Source organism: Falco rusticolus, chromosome 8 (assembly GCF_015220075.1).
Source record: "Falco rusticolus isolate bFalRus1 chromosome 8, bFalRus1.pri, whole genome shotgun sequence".
NCBI classification, from domain to species: Eukaryota; Metazoa; Chordata; class Aves; order Falconiformes; family Falconidae; genus Falco; species Falco rusticolus.
The window spans coordinates 52,251,408-52,272,441 of NC_051194.1; the positions used below are offsets into that span (position 1 = coordinate 52,251,408).

The following is a 21,034-nucleotide window of genomic DNA, read 5'->3' on the forward strand; positions in this document are numbered from 1 at the left end:
GGGCCAAAGCTGTTTCTGAGACAGTGTCCTCTGCCCAGCTGTGACTGTAGCTCTAGACCTGGTCATGGCTCGTTCTCAGTTGTGGTGGGACTCTGATGGGATCCTTGCAGGGGCTGGGAGGAAGGGGAGGGGGTTTGCCCATGGGGCTTATTTAAGCAGTCCCACCGAGAATCCTAACAAAGATTTTTAAACTCCCTAAGTTTTATTAGATCATAAACTAGAATGATGAACTTTCTAAAACAGAATATTCTGAATGAGACAATAGACATTAAAGATAGACAGGAAAGAATAGATACATTTGTACACAGATTGCCTTGTGATTCCCTGTGTCATTCCATGTCAGTATCTCTCCTTCAGGCTTCCTCTTGGTCCAGCGACTTGTCCCTGGCTGCCTGGATTCAACACCTGCAAAATCCACTCTGGTGTGCTTTCTGTCTCTACAGAAACCTGGCAGTGCAGCTAATTCTCCTGCTTGCTGAGCTGTCCTGCAAACTAACAGGGTCTGCTCACTGAGAGTGCTCATTTGCTCCCCTGGACCGTGCAGGCTTCTCTTCTCCCAGAACTGCTGTAGCTAGGACAGGACTAACAGGTACTCCCCCATACTCTCCCAACCCCTACTTACATTACACTGAAGAAACTACTTGTGCATTCATTTTGTCATAACAGTGATTAAATAAGTGATCCACTGAGGGATCTCTTATGTCATTGCTGAGACAGAAAAAGATTAGTTATAGCATCTCAACAGTACCTCTATTTCAATTGACTAAGAAAACATTACAAAATGATTCATCTTTTAGAGTTATTACTTAGTGCAGTGAGAAGGAAGACTGGAATGTGGTAGACTAGACTGTATAAAAACTGATCTGATTATAATCAATAATATTATAATTTGATCTGAGAGTACATGCTCTTCCTGGTGGGTGTACTAGGTTTGGCCAATGTACCAGTGCTCCAGCTGCCTTCCTATCTGGTTTTTGTACAGCTCTGCAGTGCATTGAATTTGTTTTTCCCATAGAAAGTCCAAACTGCAGTGTGATCTGATCTGATTTGATCTGCATCACATCCACAAGAATTTTTTTGTGTGCCCTTCTCCTTCATTCACTTTTTTTCATCCCTGTATCCCCAATATCTGTAGAACACCCAAATGCAAGAATAAGAAAAAAGATCTGTGTCTTTCTTAAAGGTAATTAAAGGTTGAATGTAGAAGGGGGGATAACAGACACAATGCAGGGAAAAGATAGTGACTGAGATGGCAGAATGAAGAGGTCAGAAAATCAAGCTATGCTAAAGGTGTTCCAGTGGCTGTATATTTCCAGTGTTAACTCCAGTCCATTCATCCAGTTGTTTCATTCCAGAATCTGGCCTGGCTGCTTCAGAGGAAATAGGCAGAGTGCCATGAAGTTTCTCCCACTTTGTGTGATAGGAGCCAACAAGCCAAAAGAATTTTACAGAGGTGTTATGTGTTTTCACCTATCGTCCGATCTGCAATAACTTGGTATGTGCCTTTAGTCCATACATTGATGAAGCAAAATGCCTTTGAGAAATAATTTGAAGTCTTTTTATTCATCCTTTTTTCTTCATGTTTTTACTAGTATGCCCTCCTTTTTTGCCTTTTTACTTTCTCTCCCCTGCTTATCGTTTCTTTCCAGTTCATTTGAGCTGCCTTTCTCTGTGCATCTCTAATCCATCTACTATTTTAAAGCTGACAGATTTAATTACATTTTGAGATAGTCTTAATCTTTCTAGATTCCATCTTGCAAACATATTAAAGTGGACATAAGGATTATGTTTCCTCACTGCTTGCTTTTGGCGGTGTCTTATCTTGAGGAAGAGCCAGGTTCAAGTGAAGTGGAACATGCATTTATGCTTGTTAAGTGTTTGCACATGAACTCTTACTATTTGAGTCATAGGCAATGTATGTGAGGAGTTTCCTTGGTTTTGCTTATACCATCATCTCTTTAGAACCTGTAGCAAGGCCACGTTACATGTCACTTGTCAAGGTTTTTTTTTTTTCAGGTTACTCTTTTGCCACTGGCCGTGCGCGATTGAAGCATCCCCTCTCGAGGGGGATGTGACGTACGGACGGGATGCTCTCGGCATTCCCGAATTCTCGTGCCGGCGGATTGGGATGAGGTGCAGGCGCAGGCGGGAGCGGGGCGCGAGGGGCGCAGGGCGACCACTGCCCGCCAGGTGGCAGCGCGGCGCCGCGCCGCGGACCCCGCGCCGTTCCGGACCCGCCGCGCGGGGGCGCTGCAGGGGGGGGGAACGGGCCGGGCTGCCCCGGGGCCGCGGCACCGCGCCTGCCGCTGCGGGGCGCCGCCGGCTGGAGCTTTGCAGGGAATCAGGCTGCTGCCGCAAACAGCGGTTAGCGCCTCCGCTGCCCTGGCATGGCCGAGTGCGGGCACTGCGGTGCGGTACTGTCCGCCCGGAAGGGAAATCTGGGGGAAAACAGCCTGCCCCGACAGTCCCTTTGTCGCCAGGGGAGAGGCGTTTGTCACCACGGCAAGGCTAGAGGGAGATTCTCATAGCTGATGGTGACTAGCCTCATTTTTTTGCAAAACCATATTTATCCTTGAACGTTTCTGATCAGATGAAAATTTGTGGTAAGTGGTGGGACTGACTTTTTTCTTCGCATGGTTTTAAGTCTCCTTTGGTTAAAGCACAGTAAGTTGTGCTCATTTAGATCCCTTCTACACTGCTGTAGAACACGCCCACACTGTTGATAACCGAGGCAGCCTGTATTGGTGTAATTTACGTGCCTTTCAGCCAGAAGGGTTGGTGAAGTAGTGTGGGAGCCTTCTGCGTCTTTGAAGTGCAAATTACACCAGCTGAGATGTCTCAAATACCGGTGGAGTAGGAGTAAGAAAGTTGTAATGATCGCTAAATAAGTAGAATATAAGACCTCTGAATGAAAATAAAAAAAAAAACCAACCAAACCCACACAACTCCACAAAATTTGACATGCCATATCAAACACCGCCTACGTAATAAATCTCTCCAACTAATTCAGATGGCTGTTTTGAACATGTGTGCTTGGCTAGAATACATGAATTATTTTCCAGGTTACAATGTGTAATGTACCCTGTTGTAGTCTATAGCCTAGACATAGCTGGTCTAAAATAATGCAACTAGGCTCACTTCTGATGGAATTCCACTACCTGAGGTGGCACCGTTTATTTCAGATAACTTAATTTCCAGCACTGTTCAGAATCAAAGTTAATCCCTGGCTTGTATCTGTTTACATTGCCTAGAAGTTTAGAGTGCCAGTTCTTTGCTGATTATAAAATTCAAACATTCTCCTGTTGATGTAAGATCCTAGAAGCACCAGCACTCACATGTGCCAAATTAGTATTAAAGTCATATGCCTGCTCTTTTAGTAATCCTACAGTGTGATTTCACAATTCATCTTACCAGTGGCCATATGGATTTAAAGTATTCCTGCCCCTGTTTCCCCTTTTCAGATTTTTCCTGACCCTGGCTTGGATTTTTTGGTGGTTGCTGTGTTTTTGGGTTTTGTTTGTTTTTTTTTTGTTTGTTTGTTTGGTTTGGTTTGGTTTTTTGCTAATTTTTTAGTTTCTTGCTGTTTTCATATTTGAGGAACAGATTTTCAATGGCTAGATGAACTCCCTCATCCAGTTCACATGTTCCATCAATGTTTCTGCTAGTAAAAACAGTGAATGAGTGTCAGGTAGGGAGAAGCAAAGATAATACTTTATCTCGTCCCATTAGCAAATTAAATGATTATTGTTTTGATGAGCATTTATGGAAACGCAACCTTTGGGAGGTCCTTATGGCCTTCCATAAGGAACACTGGTGTTGCAGGTCTTAATATTATTTGAGCTTAATTCTCCATGAACTCCCCGTTTATTCAGCATAGTATTGTCACATGCATGCAGCAACTGCCTATTGATTTGGAGAGCACAGATTCTGTCTATAGCCCAGGCATCAACTGTACAAAGGACAAGTGCTAAATGCTCCCAAAGAAACACTTTTAGGTCCTGATACAAAATTATTTGAAGCTAGTAGAAGGACTACCATTGATATTGTTTTATGTTCAGATATGGCAGTTTTCAAACTGGGCAGCTCATACTCATGCTTCCAAATCACTGGCATTTAAGAAAATGCGGCCGAGGGATCTTTGCGGCGATAGTAATATTCTTGCTGCCTCTTTCTACCCTTGGTATTTCAAAGACTTATTTACTTAAATACAGTTGGGTGTGTGACCCCCGCCTTGGTTATAAAATGAAGTGGCACTTTAAATTATGCACTTGCTTGAATTTGAAAATTTGATTCTGACTAATCTGGTTTTATGATTGAGGAATACAAGCATTTCTCTGTGGAGCTTTTTAGCACTTACAGTACAGGACATAGTGCAGCCCCTGCAGTTTCTGGCAGAGGTAGGTCAGCTCAGTCATGCTAAGAAGGAATGCAGCTATTGTATATTATTACTTGTCTCTGAATAAAGGTCCAAACTGATTTATTTCTCTGGGTCTAGCTCGAGGAGGAGGAGGACGATTCTCACTGGCTCGATACGCGAAAGGACTAGTCCCGTGGTCTCCTTCCCAGCTGAGCGGGTGAGTGTTTCCCGACCCGTGGCAGGGCGCTAGCCCCCGCTCGGGGCGGGCCAGCTGCCGCCGGGCTGGGGCAAGGTGCCGGCAGCCCGGCTGCCCCCGGCGGGAGCGGCGCGGTCAGGGCGCAGCGGGCACCGCCGGGCCCCGGGCAGCTGCCCGTCCTGCCGAGAGTACCAGCGCAGCCCGCTTTCCTTGGGACATGCCATTTGAGAAAGAAAAGTAACTTCACGCTGGCTGCGGGCGGGGTCAGGGTGATGTAACAGGAAGCTCTGATGTTTCGCTGCTGCCGCCGCTCCTCGCTTACAATCTGACACGCTCCCGGCGCTGCCCGCAGCCGCGCTCCTCCGCGCAGAGCAGCGGGGCACCGGCGCTTCTCCCCCTGCAGCCACCGGGCTCGGCAACTGGATTATACCCGGCGGGAGGATCAGGCTCTCGTAGGTCTCTTATTCGGCCGGGGTGGGAGGGAACGATACATCTCCTTTCTCCCTCGCGGGAAAGGGAAATCAAACTGATTTATCTGAAACCATTATCGTAAAAAACTCCCTGTGGTGAGTACTGATCAAAACGGTTTCATTGTTTTACCCAAGAACAATATTTTTGTGTCATCTGAATGCAGTTATAGTTACGTCTGTGTGCGTGCTTTTACATTAACCTCAGCATGTGATATGAAATCTGCAGGGAGAAAGGGGTATGAGGAAAAGCTTCGTTTATTTATAGTGAGCGAAATGTTGAGCTGATTTTATAACTGGTGTTGCTATAATATATCCTTGAGGAAGTAATCAACGATAAATAGGTAGAAAGGGAGGTAAAAATACCCTAATCAGCACTTAAAGGATTCTGTCTAGAACCTCTAATATTAGCTAACCAAATTTCTGTCTTTGCATCTGGAGAGAATTAGAGGCTCATTGGTTTGAGAAGGGTTCTTAAGACTAATTCGGTACAACTGGAGCTCATTCAAGAGAGGCTGAATGAGGTGATAAAGTGGTGTAGATTTTCTTATTGATTATTCCTTTAATCTTATGACGTTATTGCAACGGAAAGAGCTCATGCTTGAGTTACTTCATAATTAGGTTTTACGCTGTAATTACATAACTAAAAAGTTAAAGCTTCTGTTTTGTTTGGACTTTGTTTGCTTCAGAAAAAGTTAGCTTGAGTTTGAAGCTTCTAAGTGTGCTGGGGTGTCACTGAATTTTTTTGCCACAAAGATCGAACTGATTTATCGAAAGGTAATTGTCCACTATTTCATTTCCTGGAGAAATTATTGAACAGTGGCAAGTGTGTGATTCTGTGCCTTCCAGTATCAGCTGGGAGACTGTTAAGAGTCTTGCCGCTTCAGCTTTCCAAAACTGACGCGATGTCCTCTGTTTTTACAAATACGGTTGCATTACTGAGATTACTACATCTAGTCATTTGCTTGTGTGTGTGTAAGCAATGGATCTGTAGAATGGGGAAAAGAAACCTTGTTTCTGAAGGATAATTAAGAAATAGCATAGGCTATAAATCACACTTGGATTTGATCTAGAATGACTCCTTTAGTCATCCATGCATTTTATAGGGGCTGAGATTGAATTAATAATAATAAATAGCTGAAGTTTTTTGCTCTCTACCTTAATAAACTTTGGCCAGATACTTTGGGGCCAGACTTTTCTGTGCTTACAGTTGCGCCAATGCAGAGTCTTTCTAGTCATATTGTGCATACTGGGGACCTTTTCATTCATTTGCAGTAATAATGCATATAACTGTTTAAACCTGTTCAGATCAATGATGTGTTAAAAGCCTGACTGTTGTGCTCTGAATCCAAGGTCCTTTGAGTGGGTTGAAAGGAGACACACTAGATTTGGATAAATATGAATAAGACCAGATTTGAATCTGTGTGTTTTCTTTCAAAGTACACAAGCTGCAATACTGTCTGAAAGTCTCAATTAAAAATAATCTGTATTTTCACAGTGTTTACTTTTGTAGTCTGCTTAAACTCCCATTGACTTCATTGCATGTAGGAGCAATCCCAAAGTCTTTGTCTGACTTTGAAAATCTTCAGCACAAAAGGCATGTGGTGATATTAAATCAAACAAGATGACACTTCAGATAAAAGTGTTCATGTTGTTTTAATGATCAATATGGTAGGAAAAACCGTCTTCAGAAGTATTTCAGCTAAATAATTCAGATTCTTATTTTATGTTCTTTATGTAACTGGTTTAGGTTGTGGTGGGACTGCCCACATAGGATGTGTCAGGCTTGTATGTTTTTGCAGCTTTGATGCAGGAGTCTGTTATTTGCACATTAAGTAAAGGCAGTAGCAAGATAGTGATGTAGAACAGTGTGACCGCACTTTCCAGTGGACAAAACCAAGTACCTGAACATATAACATGCCTTACAAGTTTAAGAATTGCATGATGTATCTCCTGTCAACTTCAAATGTTACTGTACTCTGAATTCGTGGTCAGCTGGAGCCTTGCCCTGCATTAAGAAATGTAGTATTTGTCCCTTTGAATAGGCTTTTTTCTGATACAACACAACTGTTGAAATCCTGGCTTGCTGAGAGCCAGTGGGAATTTTTCCACTGACTGTCAAAGGGCAAGATATTCCTAAATGTGGGTATTTTTCTGTTGGAGGAATTATGCATGCATCACCCATTCAGTCACTTGCGTTCTGCAGTCTGTTGACAGCTGTTTTTTGATAACATTTATAATTTTTGAATGCTCAGGTTGAAAAACAGAAATCTGTACGTCTCATTCTGGGTGACTAATGTCTTACCTGGCTAAATAAAAGGGCCTATTCCAGAAATGCAGTGTTGTTCTGGGGGCTGTCTGTGTACTGCAATCCAGATTTAGACTAGGATACAATTGAGAATGTAACAGAGGGAAGAAAGCACAGTCATACATTTGCTTTGTCACCAATATAATTACTAACTTAGTTCTATATTCTATGCATTCAAGTTAATCAGCTGCTTCCAACAGCATTCCTAGCATGTGCAAGGGCTGGGTAGCATTGGGCCCACAAGAGTCCTGAAATGATACAAAGATTCAAACCAGTTCACAGTCATTTGGAAGAAACTGCTTCTATCAATATGTTTTTAATAGTAACATGCACACAGTGATATTTTAAAGGTATATATCTAGTCACTTCTGTAGTAAATACTGAACATAACATAAGCTATTTACGAAAGCAATTGAAGGAATTTCTCCAGTGAGAAGTTCAAGTCTACAGTTAGGAAAACAAAACAGAACTTTTCATTAAGAAGTTGTTCCCATCTGTTCCCAGTGTGTTTATAGTGTTGATCTGCTAGCAGAATTCCTTCTGTGCTTCTGATGAGCTGTCATTCCTATAGAGTGTACACACACTGTAGGCATTACCTCAGTGTTAACGGTCACCTCTGTTCTAAAAGCATGTGTAGCTATGTCACTGGGTTTCATGTGTAGTAGTTTCTTCAGTTAAGCTTTACACTTATTGAAAACAGTCTCTTGGTTGCTCATGTAACTGTCCTGTTACTGGGATATATTTTAAGTCTTTGGTGTAGCAAATTGTCAGAGCTCTGGAATTAGCTATATCCCTGATAATACTGTGTCAAGGAAGGAATGAATACTTCTATTACCAAAACAGATGTGAGTTGACAAAACAAATAGCTTTGAAGCAGTAAAATAAAACTCTAAGTGAGTTTCTATATGTGATAAAAATGTCTAATACATTATTTCTATGTTCATATGTACTATATACGTGGGTCTATATCATGCTGAATTGTATTATTTCTGATGTATCAACTAAAAAGAGCACATTTTTAAAGAGCCTTTCAAAGTAAATTATAGTCCTAAACCTCATCCTTTGTTTAGAAAATCATGAGTCATGAGTGTTAGTATTTTAAATTGAATACATTTGAATGCTGTTTCCTTCTAATATTTAAAAGAAATAGGAGAAAGCTTTCCATGGCTGTTCACAAACCATTTTTTTTCTTTTTTGTACTCACCCAGTTCTGATGTTTTCAGTGTAATGTGCTTGCACGAAGAGCAGCAGATTAGCCTATTACTTACCTGTTATCTTTATGAAGAATCCCATAGCTGGTATGGTACAATATAAGATCTTCTTAATTAAATTTCTTTTCATTAGAGCATTTGCTTTTAGCAATACTTTTTGTCCTGGTTTAGAATCTGGGCAAAACTGGAAGGTTAAACTTTTGCATTTTCAAAGTTTTGTTTCCACAGTTATCTTTCATGCATATCTGCCTTAGTCTTCCAAGCTTGTTTATACTGTTTACATTTTCCCAGCAAAGTCGTTCTTCTGCCCTAGTACTGTGCAAACACTTTCAATCATTGCTACAGTATATGCTGTCGAAAAGAACAGAAGTGATTTATTTGGAGTGGCTTTTCCTCGGAAAGATGCATTTGAAATGCACTTGACTGAATGTAATGCATTAAAATAAGACTTTCCATGAGAGAAACAACGTACTCCAAGAAAATACAACAGATTCTCAACCGGTGTAAATTTACATGTGTCTCTGAAGCTGTTGCCTTTTAATATAGAGTAGATGTCACCCAAGACTTTTCTGACAGTTTTTGGCCACTATCTGAGCTGTAGCTGACCGTTAAGATACTAACTGCATTTTAGAAAAATAAAACAATGCTGTATTTCTGAATTTATGCCTGGATCATGCAGGCCTTATTTAAAAAGTACTTGAAACACAATTAACCAGAGTTTTGTTTAATGAAGTCCGTACCAGTCTGACTTCCCCTATAATAACAAGTACAAGGAGTGAAACACAGTGATTAGTGCTTTTAAAAAAATTATTATGATCAAAGCATCTACCTTATATACTGTGGTATGCCATCAGCTTTATTTAGGCTGAATATCTTTTTAGTTCCTAAAAATGCTATCATCTTTTCCATATATTATTTGATAATTCTGAGTTTAAAAACTGCACAACTTGATGCTTGTGTGGGCATAAAGTGTCATTCTTTGTATTACCATTTAGATTTCCCCCTCAGTTTTTTCTCCCCTGTTACAGTGGTAAGATCTTGGAAATTAATTTTAATAATTTTTTTGGTTACTTTACTACTGGCAATGCTGGTAGAGTTTCATTAAAGTGAAGCAAAAGATGTACTGAAAACATATTTGTTGTAACAAAACTCTTGTTTTAGGCCTTAAAAATATTTTTCATATTAATGATATCAGAAATTAATATAGTCTGTCTCCCAAAGTTGTGCTCTGTAATCCTTCCTAGGTAGAAATTTAAAAATACGTATTTCAGAAATGAGTAAGCTTTAGACATCACACTGCTTTTCTCTATGGTTGCATCTATGTGTTAATTTACTGCCCTAAATGGAGCAAAAAATATGATACCATGCAACCTTTTATTAGTAAAATGGCACATTTTTGCAATTATTATCTTGAAATATTCTCTAGAATGGGGATATCTGCCCTTTTGTTTCTGTTAGTGAAATCCAGCAGGTGTCACTCTGGGGATTAAATAAGGAATATTTCACAAACAGAGATAAATTTCTTTGGGAGATGAAATGTAGAATTTAGAAGTATTTATTCTAATATATTTTTCCAGAACAATTTTTTGACCATGCCTGACTTTTTAATTTTTAAGTTTCTTTTTTAATTACGTGATTTAATGGGTGTATTCATCTTCCTGTGTATCCCTTTGAATATAAAAAATTACATAGTAGTTAGTGTCGGACTATACAATGAGGAGTTTTACTCACAGGTGTCGCTTTTGAAACTTAAAGAGGTGGGAATTGGTTGAATATTGCCTTTATGGTATTAAAAAATGCTTTTATCATCTCCTCTGGGAATCAAAATTATTCTTTTTGTCGGTGGAAATTCTAGTTGTGCAAGTAATATGTTTTTGGTTATGATGAATCCAAGGAGGTGCTCTGCAGTAGGCTGCTGCAAGTGAGCATATCTATTGAAATGGTCTACATACTGTTTTCTGTTTGAATTAGCTAAAATTGACATGATAGGTGGTTAATTATCCAAAGCTTCACAGTAAAAAAATTTGGAGAAGAGAAACTTTTTCACATTGCGCTGAGTTGCTAGCACAAAAAAGTCAATGCTGTGCTTTTTTGGGGAAAAAAAGAAAAAGCCTTGTTGCACAGAGTGTTTGTTTGGGGAACGGTATAACAATGTGTTTGTTGCACTGTGGTGGATTTTTACGAGTGTGTAACTTCATATTCTGTGGATTCAATTTTGTGTGGAATAAGAGCATGGTTCTTAAAAAATCATGAGTTTCTAGAGGGGATACTTGTTTATTTCCCATGCTGTGTTAATGCCACCTTGTACTGAAACAAATACCTCAGCAGGCAGCTTTGGGAGACAATCCACAAATACAAGTCTCTTTTCACGTAGAAAGTAGTTGTTTTCTATAAATACATGCATATATGCATGTAATTTTATATATACACAGACATTCATGCATATATATATTTACATATTTAATATATAATATATAATATATAATATAAGAATATATATAAAATATATTAATATAAGATATTTAGATATCTTATACATTTTTTTTTTAATAATCTCATTATAGAACTTGTAACCTCAGGCCACTTTAAACAATCCAGTTTCCTTTCTCTCACTTCTTTCTCCTGTTTAAGCCCCCATCCTGTTCCGTTTTTTATTCTATTCAACTTCCTTTCCTGTGATGACTCTGGATGAGTCACTTTGCCAGGCATTAAGAATGTGGTTTGACAGTATTTCCAAAAACTTATCCTATACTGGCTCATGCAGATGAAATTAACCTCTGCCTTATCCTTCCTCTCAAAGAGAAATGTCTGTCTTCACGTGTCTAGTTTCTTGGAAGGGAGAGGTGGGGGTGAGAACCCTTTCCATAAATGACTATGTATTGAAATTCATAACCATCTTCCTTGAAGAGGAACAACAGATGTGTGTGCCGTAACACAGTATCAAGATTGGTAACCTTTTTAAAATTGATTTAATATTTAGTTGGGGAAAAGTTAGTTTAAACAAGCTCAGGAAAGCCAGATTCAGGCCTTTTCCCGAGTGCTATTCAAATACTCTTTGCATGGCCACCAGTCTGCATTCTTAATCTTTTATTAAATGTGTTGTTTATTGCACCATAATACATTGAAGGCTACCAGAACTGTTCTTTTTTTCCATGTAACTAACAGGACTCGAAAAAAGCGCATGCTTAACACTAAGTGGGCACTTAAACACTGAACTAAATTGTAGCCTTTCTTGTGGTTATGTGCATGCCAGTGTAGTGTGGGGTTTTTTTGGTTTTTGTTATTTTTTTCCTGTTTTAGGAGGAGTGGGTGAAGAAAGATTTTTAACAAAATGTTTCAAATCTGTTAATTGTGTACACGCATCAGGAAATAAAAGCCTCTCCACTGAAAACAAACAAGGAAAATTATAGTCCTAAATAACAACTTTGGAAAATGATATGCAAATGAAGGTAAGAACTCCCAGTAAGTTAAACTCTGCTATTGAAATGTTCTCCTTACCCCATGTTGCTGGGGAATCTCATACTCCATCAGTTTTCACCAAGGGAGATCTGAAAGGTTATATCCCTTTTATCATTTTCTGTGTCTTATGTGTAATTAAGTCTTAAGTCTTATGTGTAGTTATGTCTTAAGTGTAATTAACATTAGCAGAAATTACACCAGTGAGCAAAGTAGAAGTAGAAAATGTGTTCACTTCTATTTGCTATTACAATGTAGGTTTTGTATAAAGTAGAGTAATTGTTGTAGTCTGAAGATCAAGCAGTTCTGTCTGGAGTATAATCCTTGGGTATTCATTTATATTAATTTATATTTATGTTTAGTTTCCCATACTGGAAATGCTTAATTTCTGGCTAAAAGAGGTGATTTGAGCAGTTTTCAGATCTTGACTATGTCATTCTTAGATTGATTACGGAAGTCACAGCATGGTCTTACAAGAGTGTTTATGTCCCCCCACCCTGCATGCTGGATGCTCTACCTCAGCATTTTCAGAGTTCCTAGGAAATTAGATAGAAACATATAATTCAGATGTTTTTAACCTTTTAGCATGAACCCATGAGGTAGCTGCTGGGCCTAAGCACTTTTTTTTTTTTTTTTAAATGTCTTTCCCAATTATTTCAGAAGAGATTGTACAAGTAGATTTTCTTCTCTAGAGAAGATCCCTCTTCTAAAAACTATGCATGCAATCCAAGGGTAGAATTCAGCCAACGTAATTCAACTGGACACATTTTATTTAGAGCTGCAGAGATAAAATAGTCTGCTGACATGCTAAGCTTTTCCTAGAGTCACATTACAGCCCAGTGAAGGACATGGCAGTAATTCAGTGTTTGTTGGAAGGATGGCAAAATACTTATGCTGTCTCTGTGGGGGCACTGGGGCACCAGAGCATGTAAATGTGTACTGTCATCTGTAATATTCAGTGTATACAGTTAGGGTGAAGTCAGCACCAAAAGAACCCAGATTCAAAGCAGATTGTAGGGACCAATCACAATAAGTTTTCTAAGTCAGGTTAGGTAAGGGGAGGAAAAAGACTGGTGAAATACATTTTGTTCAATGAAGACGGACTGGCATGATAGTTATCTGTGATAACTCGGCTTCCTCAGGGAATGCACATTTCTCAAACCAAAGTGTTTGAAAATAGCATTATACCATGCAGGAATGTGGGACTTCTTAAGTTGGAGGTTTGTTTTATTTTTTGCTGTTTCTTTAGCCCTTGTGTTTCCTAGATTTCCAAGCTTTTATATTTTTAAACATTTACAGCTTTTAAACAGAACAGTTGTCCAAATCCTCTTTCTTTGAGCATGAAATAACAGTAAAAAGATGAAGTCTGGTAGCAAGGAAGCAAGGAAGATTAAATGATGGAAGGAATGACAAATGCACAGAGAATAAAAAATCTGAACCTCAAAATGTAGTTCCCATAGGAAAGTAAACTGTGAACAAATCAGTAAATGGGATGATGTTGCCTTTAGCATGACCTTCTAATTGCAGAGACAAAGCTGAGTCAGGTATCCTGTGGTCAGTCAAAAGCCATTCTTTTACACACAGAGCCACTTGGATAAACTGAAAGATTCCTTTAGATGGTGAGAAATCTGTGTTTGGAGTTATGTGTATGATATGAATTTACAGTACAGATGTGATATTAACTCTCTATTCAGTATTTTACTTTAGCAACAAGAGCAGATGCGGGGTTTCAGTACATGATCTAGTTAGATGCCAGTAACCGTGGTGCTGAGTTAGCTCATAATTTCTCATACAGAGTGAAGGTGAAACATCCAGTTGTCACGCATGGAAGATGGCTATTACCACAGCTCTTCTTCATCTATGTCAGGGAAGGCTTCTTCCCATTTCTGCTACCATGCTAGCTTTAAATAGATGAATAATAAGACTCCATGGTCTCTCAAATTTTAAACCTATGATTTTCCTTTTTCATTCCCATTCTTCCTGTCATTTGTTGCCCTTCATATGTAAAATGCTTCTCCTATCTTCTCAGTGTTTAAAAATCCTTCAGACATTTGTAGGTAAATATTTTTGTCTTATTCAAGTTATGTGAAGGTGTGGGGTTGTTTTGTAAGGCTCCACATCCAGTTAACAGTCCATTCAAAACTCCTCCCAGTGTACCAGGGTCTTTTTCTCACCTCTGTGATGTGGCATGATTTGCACACGTGCGATCCCACATTACATGGGTTCCTTTGCTGCCAAGTATCCGCTATTAAAAAAAATTGCTGAATGAGAGTAATACAGAGGAACAATGGGCTATTACAGGATGTTCAAGACAGGGTCATTACAGTATATTTTCTTGTGCAATCTTGTTATGAACAAGCTTAATATTTACCAGCTTGTTTCATTTTTCAGCACCCTGTTATTGGTGTTGTAAGGCTACAAACTACCCTTTTTCCAAGAAAGTTCAATTTAATGAAATACAAATTTTATTGAATAGCTCTGTGGAAAGCTGCTTTTCAATATTTATAATAAATCTATATATTTTGTAAGTATTCAATACCTATTTGTCATCACTGGTAATGAGAAAAAAACCCAGGAAATATTTCACTATCAGAGCGCATTTCCACATTTGTACATAGGTCTAGTGTACTTAACAAAACGAAATCACAGGATTTTATGATAGGCTGTTGAATTTGAAAGTCTAGACAGATAATTTAAAAGAAAAATACTTTGCTTTTGATGTTTGTAAAGCAAACAACTTGAGTGCTACTTTTTGTCAGACAGGGTATTTTTTCCATAATTTCCAGCATTTGTAATCCAGAAAGTCAGTTTGAATTAAAAGAGGAAGATAAGAAATTGTACCTAGTGGGCCTTTGAAACAACTGTGGAGTGTTTCTGTTATGTGTGATTAAATTAACAATTTTCTAGCTGAAGAACACCCACTAATGGGCACAATTGCAAACATTTAAGAAGGTTTCCAGCTAATGTGAAATAAGGAGTTCAAGCAAAAGGATTCAGTCAAATTTGAGAAGACGCAAATTTGGGATTGGGATCCAGGGATTAGTAGAATAGACTAGAAACCAATCCACAGGGATTTGGGATGCTGATGAAAACTGCATATGTTTTCAGCATTGTATGAAAATGTCTCAATCTTTAATCAAGACTCATCTTTTTTCTGTTGGAATAAACACAGCCTAATTTGGAATACAGGCTATATTTATGTAATAGGGTCTAACAAATGGAAAACTAAAGGGTACTGTAGGTCAGTATGAGGTTAGCAGAACTGTGAGGGGGAAGTCTGGCAGCTGTATATCCTACAGCATGTCTCAGTGCTGCCTTCTTTTGCATGCAAGGACAAAGGGGGGTGAGGGAATCTGCCACTACAGGAGTAGACATGTGAGTCTGTTTTTTGCAGTGAGAAACATATTAACTGACATGAAATGTCAGTGGATGGGATTTGAATTCATGCTACTCATGAAAAGCTTTTTGAGACTGTGCAGCTTTTGTCCAGTTTGACAAATGGCTTATTGGAAGTGTTAGAGACCAACTGTTTTTCTTCAGCTCTCTGACTTCATTTGGCTTTTGAGTCTTCAATTCTAAAAAATCCTTGAAGTCACAGGTAGTATGCTTGCATAGTTCCACTTAGTGAAACGATATGGATGATACACAGAGCACAAGACAAGGCCAAAGATGTGCAAATCCAGTAACAATTTAAAAGGAGTTATAAAGGGGGGGGTAAAGCTAGTGACTGGCAAGAAAATATTGAAGAGAAAGTGTGTGTTGGAGAAAATGTCTCTTGTCCACTGGGTCCACACCATTATTCCTTTTGAAAGCTGAGATGTAAAGGGTTCTCAGAAAACATTTACCTTGCCTAATATTATTTACAAATTTAACAAAAAATATTAATATATTGCTTGGTATAGGAAGGGGAGTGTGCACTGCCTAATGTAAAAATAAGGCAACTAATTAATGCCAATCAACAACATTTCTGTCATTAACTGCAGCACAATAGTTAATATGTTCCTCCTAAACTACCACGTGATATCATGTGCATGTATGTAAGCAGTTTTCTGAACTGAAAAAGCTCCAACAAATACATGTGGATTTCCAGAATCCATTTGTAACCTTTTAAAGCAAACACTTAAATGCTTAGAGCATTGAAGATGTCAAAAGAATTACATGTGATGATTTTTTAAATCAGCTGCGTTTTCTTAGAGGGTGACCATTTGAAAGAGCATTAGTTTTCCTGGGTGTACATCATGTCATGAAACAGACCACAAATGTGGTTGGAAATTATTTCTGTTGGGTTTCCAATGGGGTAACCTGCAACTGATGGCTGCAAATCTTTCTTTTGAGTCTCTAGTAAAAAATAAATTAGTTCCAGTCCCATAGAGGGGGATGAACTCAGCTTGTCACAGACAGACAGTTGTTTCCTGACATTGGGCACTTGGCTAACAACTTCCAGTGTTTGAAGATGTCACGGGTTATATGGATTTAGTGCTTGTGGCCCTTTGGGCTTAACAGGAAGGTCACCAAGTTATCAAGCAACTGCTGTCTGTTTGAAGAGATTCAGCTGACTTTCCTGCCTCGCTGTTGGAGAACCTCAGCTTTCAAAGAGAAAACAGTGCTGCTCCTGTGACTTTGCCAGTATCTAGACCTTGTTTTCTAGCTAAAAACAGAAGGAAAAAAATTGAAGTGTAATTCTTTTATTCTCATTTCCTTTATGTTCTGCCTGATCCTATTGACTCTTCATCTAGCATAATCTCTGTGGGGCAATGAAATATATCTTCATTTCTTTTTCTGTGCTCTGAGAATCTGGGACTGCTGCCTTTCCAAAGCTGTCTGTATCCCCAGATCTTTAGAAGAAGGATTCCTACTTCTCTGCAATCCTCTGGAATAACTTACTGTGTTCTCCACATATAACCTGAGAGTGTATGTTGTAATAAAAGACAGCACAGAATAATCCTTGCTCAGCAAACCTATATGGATAATACAAAGGGCGGATGAGCCAGAAACCTTCTTCCTGCAGTAGACCTTTTGACTGACTTTATCCTGATTGCATGAGAGCGTGGTTATCAGACCTGTTTCTAGGTTGCATCTCTTTCAAAGAAGTGCAAGACATACATGTGGAAATTGCAGTTATCTGATCATTTGCAGGAATGTAACTACTTCTGTTTTTGTAGCCAGTGTTAAGGGTAACTAACACAAAATTAGAGTTGGTGGTTTGTTTTTCTTTCTTCCAAAATGTAACAAGCATGTTATTGTTCCTGATAGAAGAACCCTTCTCCCAGTCTTTCAATGAATTAACAATTTCCCTTGTTTTGTGTAAGGAAGGTAATCTTTGTAACATCCTGTTTTATTTACCAGCTATATCTGTAAGCACGAAAATCCTGTGGGTGAAGTTACAACACAGTGCTCCAGAAAGACAGAAATCCTTGATCTTTATTAGAAAACCCTGTTATTATTATTAGAAAAAGCTGTGACTCCTGTCAGGCATTTGTTTTAAATAGCACCACTTAATACTTTTTTCAAACTAGAAAAGGGTGAAGTGAGCCAAATGAAATCAGAGTCCTCTTGCATGTTCCCCAAAATTCAGGCTGTACCATTATGGCACATTGGTGAGGAGGAGTGAAAGAGTTTTATTACTGATCATTCTCTCTTTAAAGTTCACATGCCTCTGCAGTTCCTACTCTTTTGCTGGAGTTGGAATGAATGTACCAAAATAGTATGGAAAAAGGCTGCTCTTGCATTATTTCTTGTAGGCTTATAACCTGGGAGTATCTAAAACATCAGAAAGCCTGTTCACATGGGATTCCCTTTCAAATTTCCAGACCAACAAATCTGGAACATTAGCCAGAAAAGTGTGGATACTTGCACAAATACAGAACTACAGCAGAACTTAAGGTTTTGGTATGGTGGGTTTTGGTTTTGTTTTTTTTTGAGGGACATTGTTTGTTTGTTTTGGGGTTGAGCTTTTTTTAGGTTGCAGTTCTTCGCTTGTCATTTTTTATATAAAGATATTTGCACAATTTTATCTCCTTTCTATTCTTTCACTCTTCTGAGCTGTGTAAGAAATGGCTTTATCTCCTTCCCTTGCTAATGATTTTTTATTCAGATAGATCATTCTCCATTCTCTTAGAGCTGTGTCATTTTTTTATGAACAACAGTCTGTTAAAGTGGAGAGTGATGAGAATTTTGGAGAATGAACTATAGAACCTGTTTATACTAATTTTGTAATTACGACTAGCACTACTGAAAATTACCTGAATTTAGTGTGTGGATATTATTTAAGAAAATGTTTTTTTCTGTGTTTAGTTTCAGGTAGATGTAATAATGAGTTTACATGCTATTTCTATATCAAATTCTCCTTACTAACAAATCTTTGCTAGATATAAATGTTTCATAGTTTTAGACACAGTTGACTACTTTGTTCAAATATTACTCTAGAAGTAAAATAAATGCAAAAATAGCTCTGGCAAAGCTCTGTATTAAAACAGTGGCTACCATGAGAAAACAGCTTGTTTGCTAGACAGTATAGGTGATGAAGTTGTCAGTGCTATTGCTGTGTTAGTGTTCATCAGTAATTAATTCCATGGGTTGAAGAAGAGCGCTCAGAGACCATGTTATCATTCTAGCAGAGTCCTGCCAAGCAGCTGGTGCTGTTTCTGGTTTTTGTTTTTTTTCTCAGGGAAGTAGGATTGAGCTCACTGGGATTGTTTCTCATCTTTCACTGATATAAATTGGTGAACATAACCATTAAAAGAAAAACACATTTGACATACATTACCTGTATGGACAAATACCTATGATGCAGTGGTGACTCCTTCATGGTTCTTTGATTCTATAACAGGTAAACTAGTAAGATGTGTGATTTAAACTTTATTTATGACATTAGCATCCATATTCTCCTAAAATACAGCCTGATGATCACATAAGATTAAATTAATTTGCCTTTTAGAAAGAAAAACTCTTTTATCTATGTGATGAATGGGAGGGAAAAAACATTGGTCAGCACAGCTTGTGACTACAGAATGTATTAATTAGGGTGCTCTTAGAATTTATCATTATGTAGTTACATGTATTTTCCTGGGCAAAATTTACTTCTCTAGCACCTATGCACTGTTGCAGCTGTTCTGAGGAAATATTTGCATATAGGAATAATGTTCATAAGATTCCTCTATTAGGTGAGAGACTGATGACAATATATTCACTGTGAATAAGAAAGAGAAAATCCAGCTCTTGGCAAACTTAGTGTTTTTTCTGCACTGAGCAGACCTGCGCTAGCACCTTTGTGTCACCCTCAATTCAGCAAACAACGATGAGTACAAAACTGAACTTACTAGGTTAATTATTGTGCCTGTGTGCAATCAATAATATGGAGGAAGTTGCTTGTGTTTGGAAGAATGTTAAGTGTATAGAAAGCTACATGGCTTATCCAACTATGCTGCTACATATTTGATGAACTGAATTTCTTTGTCAATTCTTGATGCTTGGGCTTCAGCCCCAGTACCCTCCCACCCCGCCCAGTATAAACTTGAACAGAATTTTCCTGTCCATTTAATTTGCAGATCGGCTGCAATAAAAAAAGGATAATGGAAACCACGTGCCTCCAAAATCAGTCAGGTCAGAGAGGACTTGCTACTAATAGTCAGTTCTCGGGTCTGAGGTGGTTTAAGCATGTGCTTATATTTGTTGATAAACTTGGTTTTGTTTTCCTTTGCTCTTAATTTGTGAATTGGCTCCTAGCTTTTGCACCTAAGTAGCCTAGCTTTTACAAATTTTAAGTGGCTATTGGACAAATTTTATAACGCTAAGACCAGAAATTTGTTGGCTTAAGCAGTTTCAAGGCGCTGATGGTCTCTATAAACCATACCATATATTCATACCATATTCTATACATATTTGTACTTTGCAACTGTAGCTTGAGAAATGTTGTAAAACTGATAAATGTGCCAAGTCGCCATTAAACTAATGAAAACACACAAGTTTGTTTACACATACCGGGGCTGAGCTCTCTTTTTCCCACCATCACCTTCTCTCCAATCCTGATGGGTTTTTTTCTTCAGTTTTTAAAACTTTGTCTCCACAACAAATTGTTCATAAGACCAATTAATGTTGTGGAAACAGCTGTTTTTGATTTGTTAGCAGTGACATGTTTCAGGGATCAGAATATCACAGGGATATTTTTGCTGCACAACTCATGCTTTTCATTTATTTTAGAATACTTAATCCTGTTTCACAGGTATAATTGAACTGGAACCTTACACTCAAAATGGAGGATTTCCCATCTTGAAACAGATCTAGGTCAGTGCTTTAGCATCCTTCATTTGACTTCTGTCTGAACCCTGTGCATGGTGCTTCCTGAAATGAAAAAGTGTATGTGTTACCTTAAGAAACTGAATTTGTTTTTGCAATGCTTTGCATGAAGAAAAAATAAATTCTCCTTGGTGGTCTTGGAAACTACTTACTACTCTGAAACCCACATATCTTTATCTAACTACAAATTTAGCTAACAAAGATAGTATAATATTTTCTAGGCTTTTAAAAAAGCCAGTGACTGAAAGCAGTTGAATGAAAGATCTTTAGTGTTTATGCGAGCTATATGCTGGGCTATATAAAGTAACACAGTATTTTTATAATTATCAGCCATTAATTGTGTTGACTTCCTCCTCCTCCTCGAATTAGCACAGAAAGGAAGGCATGCTTGTGTTTTGTTTAAAGCCTTGATCAAAAACAGCTCCCTACCTTTCTTTTTTACTTTTCTAAACTTTACCTGCTCATAAACGTTATCTGTCACAGTGACAAAATTAATGTTTGCCAGCTAGGCAGCACTCTTGTTAAAACTACAACTTCAGTTCTCCAAGAATGCTAATGCAATGTGCGTACAAAGACCGTTAGAGCATCTAGCATTATTGAGGACAGGATCAGTACTTACCAGCTACTCTGATCTTGCTCCTTCCTACATCAGCATGAGAAGAGAATTGTATTAATAATGTAAGCATGAAGCATTCTGTATTTTAATAATTTCTGATGCCCTCAAGATGTTAGTTACATTTCAGT

At 38.4% G+C, this 21,034-nt stretch overlaps 1 protein-coding gene across 6 annotated transcripts in view; it reads left to right on the top strand.

Annotated features, from left to right (window-relative positions):
* Nucleotides 1-4,511: 4,511 nt before the first annotated feature.
* CALCRL (calcitonin receptor like receptor) overlaps nucleotides 4,512-21,034 on the top strand; it is a 68,421-nt gene continuing 51,898 nt past the window's right edge. Inside the window, exons 1-2 of one of the 6 annotated variants that reach the window (XM_037397485.1) lie at nucleotides 5,010-5,119; nucleotides 20,217-20,278. The gene's annotated coding sequence lies outside the window, so the exon portion shown is untranslated. Of the gene's footprint in view, nucleotides 4,575-4,833; nucleotides 5,120-11,905; nucleotides 11,989-20,216; nucleotides 20,279-21,034 lie in introns of those variants that run through there. The other 5 variants (XM_037397487.1, XM_037397490.1, XM_037397486.1 and 2 more) reach the window with 5 other exon arrangements.